Raw genomic sequence first — 7,638 nt, 5'->3', positions numbered from 1 at the left:
CACTGGCATAAGGAATTCCCCCTACTAATGCAGATAAACAGCTCCTCTTTACCCTAAGGTATTAATTGTATGTGATACTTAGAGATTAAATTGGGGGCAATAAAGGTGGCATAGTGGATAGACCATCAAGTCTATCCACAAGACCTTGAAGTCATGAAGACTTGAGTTCAAATCCAGTCTCAAATGTTTACTACTCTGTGGCCCTAAACAAATCACTTAACTTTTGTTTGCCTTAGTTTCTTTATCTGTAAAATAGGGATAAATAATAGTACCTACCTCTACATCAAATGAGTATAGCCCTGAATACAGTACCTGACCCATAGTAAGTTCTATATGAATATTAAGTATCATCATCATCATCATCATCATCGAGTGGTTTTGCCCAGGTTCACAACCAACATATCAGAGATGAGTCTTGAACCTTGGTCTTCATGATAACTACACCAACTGTCTATCCACTATGTCATGCTGCTTCTCAGTAAATATTAATTCCACTTTAAAAAATTCACAAATACATAGTTCTCTATTGATTCCATTGGAGGGTCTTATTGTAGGATTTACTAAAGTCACAATGCTCCGTTTTGCCCCTTCCCTTGGTCATGGTGCTGACTCTATCTATAAAAACTAATATTACCCCTGCTGGACATTTTTCCTCCAATGCCCATTTTATGTAGCCTTAGTAGTTACTTTAAATCTGACCATTCACTTGAGGGCAATGAGGAATGATGGGCTAATTCAGATGCAGTTGTTCAATTGTATCATAGACCCAACGATTGAAACAATAATTAGTCCAGAGATGTGATTGTTATGGTCCGGGTTTCTCAGTTATTTGGAGAGTAATACAAAATAGTCAAGCCTATGACTTTTCAAAATCAGATCAACTCCTGGATACTAGAGAGAGTGTCTGCCTATGGTCATGAATACTTCCATGTAAATAATTTCCTGTGCATTTGACTTATAGTATAGTGAAGGTAATGTGTGTTCCCGAGATGGAATTTATTCTTGTTTCCTCATTGTCTAGCAAGGTACACAGTAAACAGTTAATAAACACTTGATTCTATGTAAATAACAGTGCAATTTCACCATAAAAAATTCTATTTGGTAGGTAGATAACACCAATTGATGATTTGTAAAGGGCTCATATCCCTCTGTTTCAATGACCCCATCACCACCACCACCACCATAAACAAATCTGAATCCATTGTTAATGGTTCACATTTATATAGCATTTTAAAATTTACAAAAATATTTTTCTCACTACAAACTCATGAGTACAAATAGCAATATTCTCATTTTAAAGTTGAAGAAATCACAACTTAAAGAAGTGGTTTGGCCTTTCACAACAGCATGATACATTCTCAGTTGTAAGATTTGCTCAGCCTTCTGAAGAACTGGGTCAAGATGAGAGGTGGGGTCTTCTCATACAAACATTTCTAGTGGAACTGGTTCAATCTTGCATCTGTAGTGGCAACATCTACCAGTTCAGTGAACAAAAATTTGTAGCAAAAGCCCCCAATACCATAGGCCCTGCCACACAATCAAAAGAGTAGGTATATCCTTAAACAACAGAGACTACCCTTGTAGCGACTAAAAGCAGAAGGACTAGGTTCAATTTTGGAAACTTATAAATAACATTATTATAGCTCAGGCCTCCAACCGGAAGTATTTGGTGGTATTTAAATTTAGATTCCTCATGGGCCAGTGATTAAGGCACCAATAAGGATTTTAAAGACATATATACAATATAAAGCAAAGACCTTAATGAGACTTGAACCTGAATCCAGGATTAGAGATCAAACTCACAGCAACAATGGGGAAGTCCCTATATTGTGGATTAACACCAGTCTTCCTACTTCTGTGCAAGGAGATTGCCTACTCGGTCACAAAATGTAGACATGCTGATAGGTATTATAGGTACACAAGGAAGAAAACTGCTATGAATCTGTCTGACTAGCCATCCATTATTGCAGTTAATAGGTCATAACAAGTTACTTTCTAGCTAGTTGGAATTGGGTTGAAGCTGATGTATTGCCATAGCACCTCCCTCTCTCGTTTGACTCCAGATAGTAGAGTAGGTCTCAGAATAGAGTGGGTCTCTAATGAGCTATGTATTGAGGGAATTACTTTCTATTCTGAAATCAGCAGTATTGTTTTGAATCAAAACTATAATCCCTAATGAGTCATGTAGACTATATTGAAAGACTTTCTATTTTTCATTGGGGCAGGACCCCATTGATTCTAAATCAAATGCTTTTTTTTTTTTTGGAAAAAATATGCCACCTTTAGAGATGGTAGTGCATAGTGTGGGGAAAAAAATAAACTGCTTGTCTTCTGTGTATGGACATGAATAGACAGAAGCAGATAATATGATTTGAAGGGAGGAATAAGATATAGGTTTTTGAGGAGTGTCAGCCTCATTCTCTTCTCTCTAAAGTTCAACAGAAGAACAGAGATTGAATTGTTCTCATATTCTCTCCATCTATCTCTCTTATTCATGGATTATGAGGAAAGCAATAACCTTTTGGCTCTACACCTCCACTCTCCTTTCTCACCCCTGCTCTTCCTGGTAGCCAAAAGTTTCAAAGTGTCGGGGCTCTTCTCTATTTATATTCTTCTCTTCCCTTTTAACAAACCAAGCAGGCAGAGCTCTCTCAATTCTGCTTTTTTTCCCCTTCTTGATTGGAAGACCCAAGCATTGTGCTCAGTGTTTTACAGATAGCTCATGTGATCCTCAGAACATTATCCCCATTTGACAGCTGAAGAAAGTGAGGCAGTCAGAAGTTAAATAACTTGCCCAGTCATATAACTAATTTGAATTCATCTTCCTGATCCCTGGACCAACAGTCTATCCACCGTGCCACTTAGCTATCTATGATGAGTTGTGGAAATGAGGTGGTTCCTCAACACTTACACTCTTCTCATATATGCATATGATAAGATCTTGCTGTATTGATTATCAATAGTCGTTTTTCTCATATTTTAAAATAATTGGTCGGTTTTTATTCTATGAGATTTTTTAAATATATTTCCATTAAACTTGAAATTTTCACTGGTATTCCATGTTATTCATCTCTAATTATATTTACTGAGTTTATGTGGTTGGCAATTGGATTTTACCTATGCTTAATGATCCATAAACCTGTCACTCCTGCTAAATCTCCCTGCATATCTCTCTCTGCCTCTGTCTCTCTCCCTCTCTCCCCCGCCCCCCTGGCATGGTCTCTGTCTATTTTTCTTTCTTGAGCATGAAATACTATATTTTGTGGAGTTCTACTTTTAGGTGCTCTAGCAGCCAGTACTGAAAAGATTCCAAGATTGGCTCCCAGCAGATTTGGGGTCTAAGCAGGCTTAATATCTTGTTAGGTAGAGCTCTTCAGTAAAGACCACTGGCATCCTCTCTACACATCAATCCTTCTACCACTGGATGCCCTTGGAATCTTGCCTTGCTCACTCAAGTGAGTCCAAGAGCCTGTCATAGTACAGAAATTTCCTCCCTGCTGCCAACTCATATTCCTACCTAGTCCAAGTTTAGACACTTCTGCAGATCCTTCAGACAAAAAAAGCTCATGTCCATCATTTTTCAGGGAAGAAAAAACCTTTTTATTCCTCTTTTCTTGTGATTCTTTTATTTCCTTGCTTCAAGCCTTTGACTCACAGCATTATAGGTAATGTAGTTATTTCCAAATAATTCCATGTCTTTTTCAAAGGCATGACTATAAAAGCAGTTGTGGGATTTCTATGCTACTACAATAACAGCAAGGACCCATTTTTGGTCTTTTGTGTTGAGTTCTACTCTGTAAATTATTTTGGTTCAATTTAGTAAGAAATTGGCTCTTTACAACTGGATAAGCAAGACTCCAACTGCATGAGTGGAAGAAGAACAATGGCTATGGTTTATAAGGCCATGGGTGTTCAGGTCATTCCTTCTTTTCTTCCAATGAATAGCTTGGGAGAATAAATGATTTCTCCCTGTGGTTATATTGTTTGAGAACTACTAAGATAATAGACCCCACTGTGCTAAGTGCTTTACAATTATTTTCTCATTTGGTCTTCACAATATTTGATCTCCACAATATCCCTGTGGAGTAGGTGTTTTTTTAATTACCATTTTACAGTTCAGGAAACTGAGGCAAACAGCTTTAAGTGACTGGCCCAGGGTCACATACCTATTCTGAGGTCAGATTTTAACTTTTTGATTCTAGTTTCAGCACTGTATCCTAGCTGACCTCATGGCTAGGATATTGCCCCTGCTTATCTGTGACACCTTCAGAACTTCCTTCTTTCCAGTTTATTTTTGTTTTGATTCATTGGTGATCTTTTCTTCCTTTTTTTTAATTTTTGTATTACCATCACTACTTCTCATTCTTCTTCCCCCCCCCAAAAAGAGAAATAAAAGACCTCCCTTGTAACAAATAAGTATAGTTGCATGAAACCAATTCACACATTGGTCACATCTGCATTTGGCACCCTCTGGTCTCTCACCTGGACTGAGAGGTTTTGGAAAGGTGGCATCCTCACTGGCTCATGACGTTGATCATATTTCTTAAAACTTTCACAGCTGCTTTTTCTTTGCAAAACTAGAGTCATTATACACATTGTTCTCTTCATTCTGTCCTCAACATCAATTCTTATAAGCTTTTCCAGGTTTTTCTGAATTTATCTCTGAATTTATTTCAACTAAGGGCAATAATATTGCATTACATTAATGTATAATAACATTAAAATATGGAAAGTTCTGTAAATTTGCACATTATTCTTGGGCTGGGGCCATGAATCTTCTCTGTATTGTCTCACTTTTGGCATATATTTTGCTGAAGTGAGCAGTAACAGATTGTGTTCCTAAAGAGATGGTTAATGAACAACAGTTCATAAAAGAAGCAGGGATCTTCCTTAAGAGCAGGTCATACCAAACTAACTCAATATCCTTTTGTAACAAAGTCATTAAACCAGTAGATCAGAACAATGCTGCTACCATGGTTTACTCTGATCTTAGAAAAAGATTTTTAAGTCTCTTACATTATTCTTATGAAAGAATTTGGAGAGATATGAGCGAAATAGCAGTAATTGTAATAGGAAATACTGTGTATTTCCTGTTAGAAAACAAGTTGAGGTTTTCTCTCCTTAGTGATAAAAATCACAACCAGTGATGAAGGAAGTGTTGGGGTAGAAATGAGAAGCAAGGGAAATATGCAACTCCCAAAGTCATTTTCTGGAATGTACAGTGGAAAAGGAACCCTTAATTCTTGGATCTTTGAATAACTCTGGGGAAACTGAATCTTTGGGTCAAACTCATTCACAGGTTTCATTTTTCCCCACCCTTTTTTCTTTTTAAAATGTTAATTTATGGAATAAAATAAGCATTTCTGTAATGTAAAAAAAGTTTGCATATGAAACTACAAATCTCCTATGTACAATTTGCTATCTCTTTTAAATATATAATAAAGTTTTCATACAGATTTTTTCTTTTTTTCTTCCTTTCCCTTACCCCTGATGTAGATGTAACTACCATATGTATATAATGTCAAATCATTCTCTCTATATATACTATATATATATATATTCCTATTTATTAGTTATTCCTCTAGACGCAGATAGTGTCTTCCTTCATGTCTTTTGTGGATAACTTGGATATTTTTATAATAGTCAAAATGACTGAGTCATTTGAATTTGTTCTGAAAACAATGTTGTAACTAGATAACATTCATCTGAGTCTCATTTCACTTTTTTATTTCATGCATGTCTTTCCATGTTTTTCTAATATCATCAAACTCATCATTTCGTATAGTACAATAGTGTTCCATCACAATCATATGCTATAACTTGTTTAGCCACTCCCCAATTGATGGGTATCCCTGCAATTTCCAGTTTTTTTGCCACTAAAAAGATAAATGTTTTAGAAGATATTAGTTCTTTTCCTTTTTCCCTAATCTTCCTTGGAAATAAAACTGATAGAGGTAATGTTGAGTCAACAGGTATAAGCAATTTAGAAATTATTTGGTCATAATATTTTAATATTTTCACTAATGTGAACTTAATTACAAAGGTGGGGCATGGCCTCACTTTGCTTGGGGATACCAAGATCTTCCCAGAAAAATATCTGAAGAAATATACATATCAAACAGCAGAATGACAAGATTCAAAGCTGACAGTATGGCTCTACCCAAAGAGTTTCATTAATGGTTTAATGTCCACTTTGTAGAATGGCTGCAGGAGAATGTCCCAGGGATCTAGGCCAAGAGAAAAGAGGGGGAAAATCTAGTCAACCCAGGATCTTTTTGCTGTCAGTCTCTGACTTGAGGGTGGTTTGTCTGGGATCATTAGCTATAGGGGCTGTTGAACTACACCCTTGAAAGCATGAAGGGAGACCTAACTCCCAATGTGCAAGGACTGAGTTGGTCTACAAGAATGGCTTCTTTCCTTCCTGTCAGAGGACCAGTGTGTGAATGTAGGCCAACACAAAATACTCTTAGTTCAAGGAATAGCATTAACCTGTGATGATGAAAGTAAAACTGAAGACACTGCAGATCATTTTATATAAAAGAAGGGCTCACTTCAGTAGTTACAATCCTTTACAATCTGCTTCGGTCTATTTTCCCAGGCTGATGATGCATCACTCCTACTCACTTCCTCTGTGTTCCAGTCAAACTGACTTACTTGCTGTTTCCATCTCCAGCCTCCAGACCTTTGCACAGCTTTTGCTATGGCTGGCATACCCTCCCTCCTTACCTCTCCCACCAAGAAACTTTAATTTTCTTCAAAGGTCTTCAGTGCTATTGATAACCAAGGACTGTTCCTGATTGCCCTAATGTTCTCTCCTAGAACATTGCTTTTATTTTATATCTCTTGTATTTGTTCTGTGTAAATGTATCTCTCTCCTCCCCAGCAGAATGCAAGCTCATTTATTCCTCTGTATTGACAGCTTCTAGCATGATGCTAGGAAAATAGCAGACACTAAATAATGCTTGTTGAATTGAATTGAGGGCAGTGCAAAATGTTGGAGAAAATATACAGAAATGATAATGATGATGATGATGATGATAGCCATATATCTAGATTACACATGAGGAAACTGAGGCCATGGAAAAATCAAGTGCCTTGCCCAGGGTCACATAGCTAGTTAGTATCAGAGGCAGGATTTAAATTCAGTCTTCCTGATTCCATGCCTAGCACTTCCATGCCCATCTGATGATCACTGGGAGCCCTCAAGGTGAGTGTTGCCCTGGACTCCTTTCCAAGGTTCTCCACATTTTCCTAGAGATACTCATTAACAGAAGCAAATGGCAAATGATCTTAAAACTCTCCTTTAGAGGTCACTACGTGGCGCAGTGGATAGAGCACCAGCCCTGGAGTCAGGAGGACCTGAGCTCAAATCCGACCTCGGACACTTAATAATTACCTAGCTGTGTGACCTTGGGCAAGCCATTTGACCCCATTGCCTAGCAAAAACTGAAAAAACAAAAAACAAAAAAACTCTCTCCTCTAGCCATGGAGTTCTTGGTTGCACTGACCTTTCTAGGGAAGGTCCTAGAGACAGTTTGAGCCAGAATTGACCTCAGAGGATATATGGTTCAGCCCCTCTGCTAAGAAGAAAGTGAGAGATTAAAGAGAGAGGTCAGGCGCAAAGTCCTTCATGATTAG

General features: G+C 37.5%; 1 non-coding gene across 1 annotated transcript; it reads right to left on the bottom strand.

Annotated features, from left to right (window-relative positions):
• Positions 1 to 4,719: 4,719 nt before the first annotated feature.
• Positions 4,720 to 4,822, bottom strand: LOC141494594 (U6 spliceosomal RNA). The gene has a single exon (XR_012470496.1). It is a non-coding gene; the product is annotated as a U6 spliceosomal RNA (small nuclear RNA).
• Positions 4,823 to 7,638: the final 2,816 nt, after the last annotated feature.

This window comes from Macrotis lagotis, chromosome 7, assembly GCF_037893015.1.
Source record: "Macrotis lagotis isolate mMagLag1 chromosome 7, bilby.v1.9.chrom.fasta, whole genome shotgun sequence".
Classification (NCBI taxonomy): Eukaryota; Metazoa; Chordata; class Mammalia; order Peramelemorphia; family Peramelidae; genus Macrotis; species Macrotis lagotis.
The sequence above is the reverse complement of the archived record's forward strand: the minus strand, read 5'-3'. Positions and strand labels throughout refer to the sequence as shown.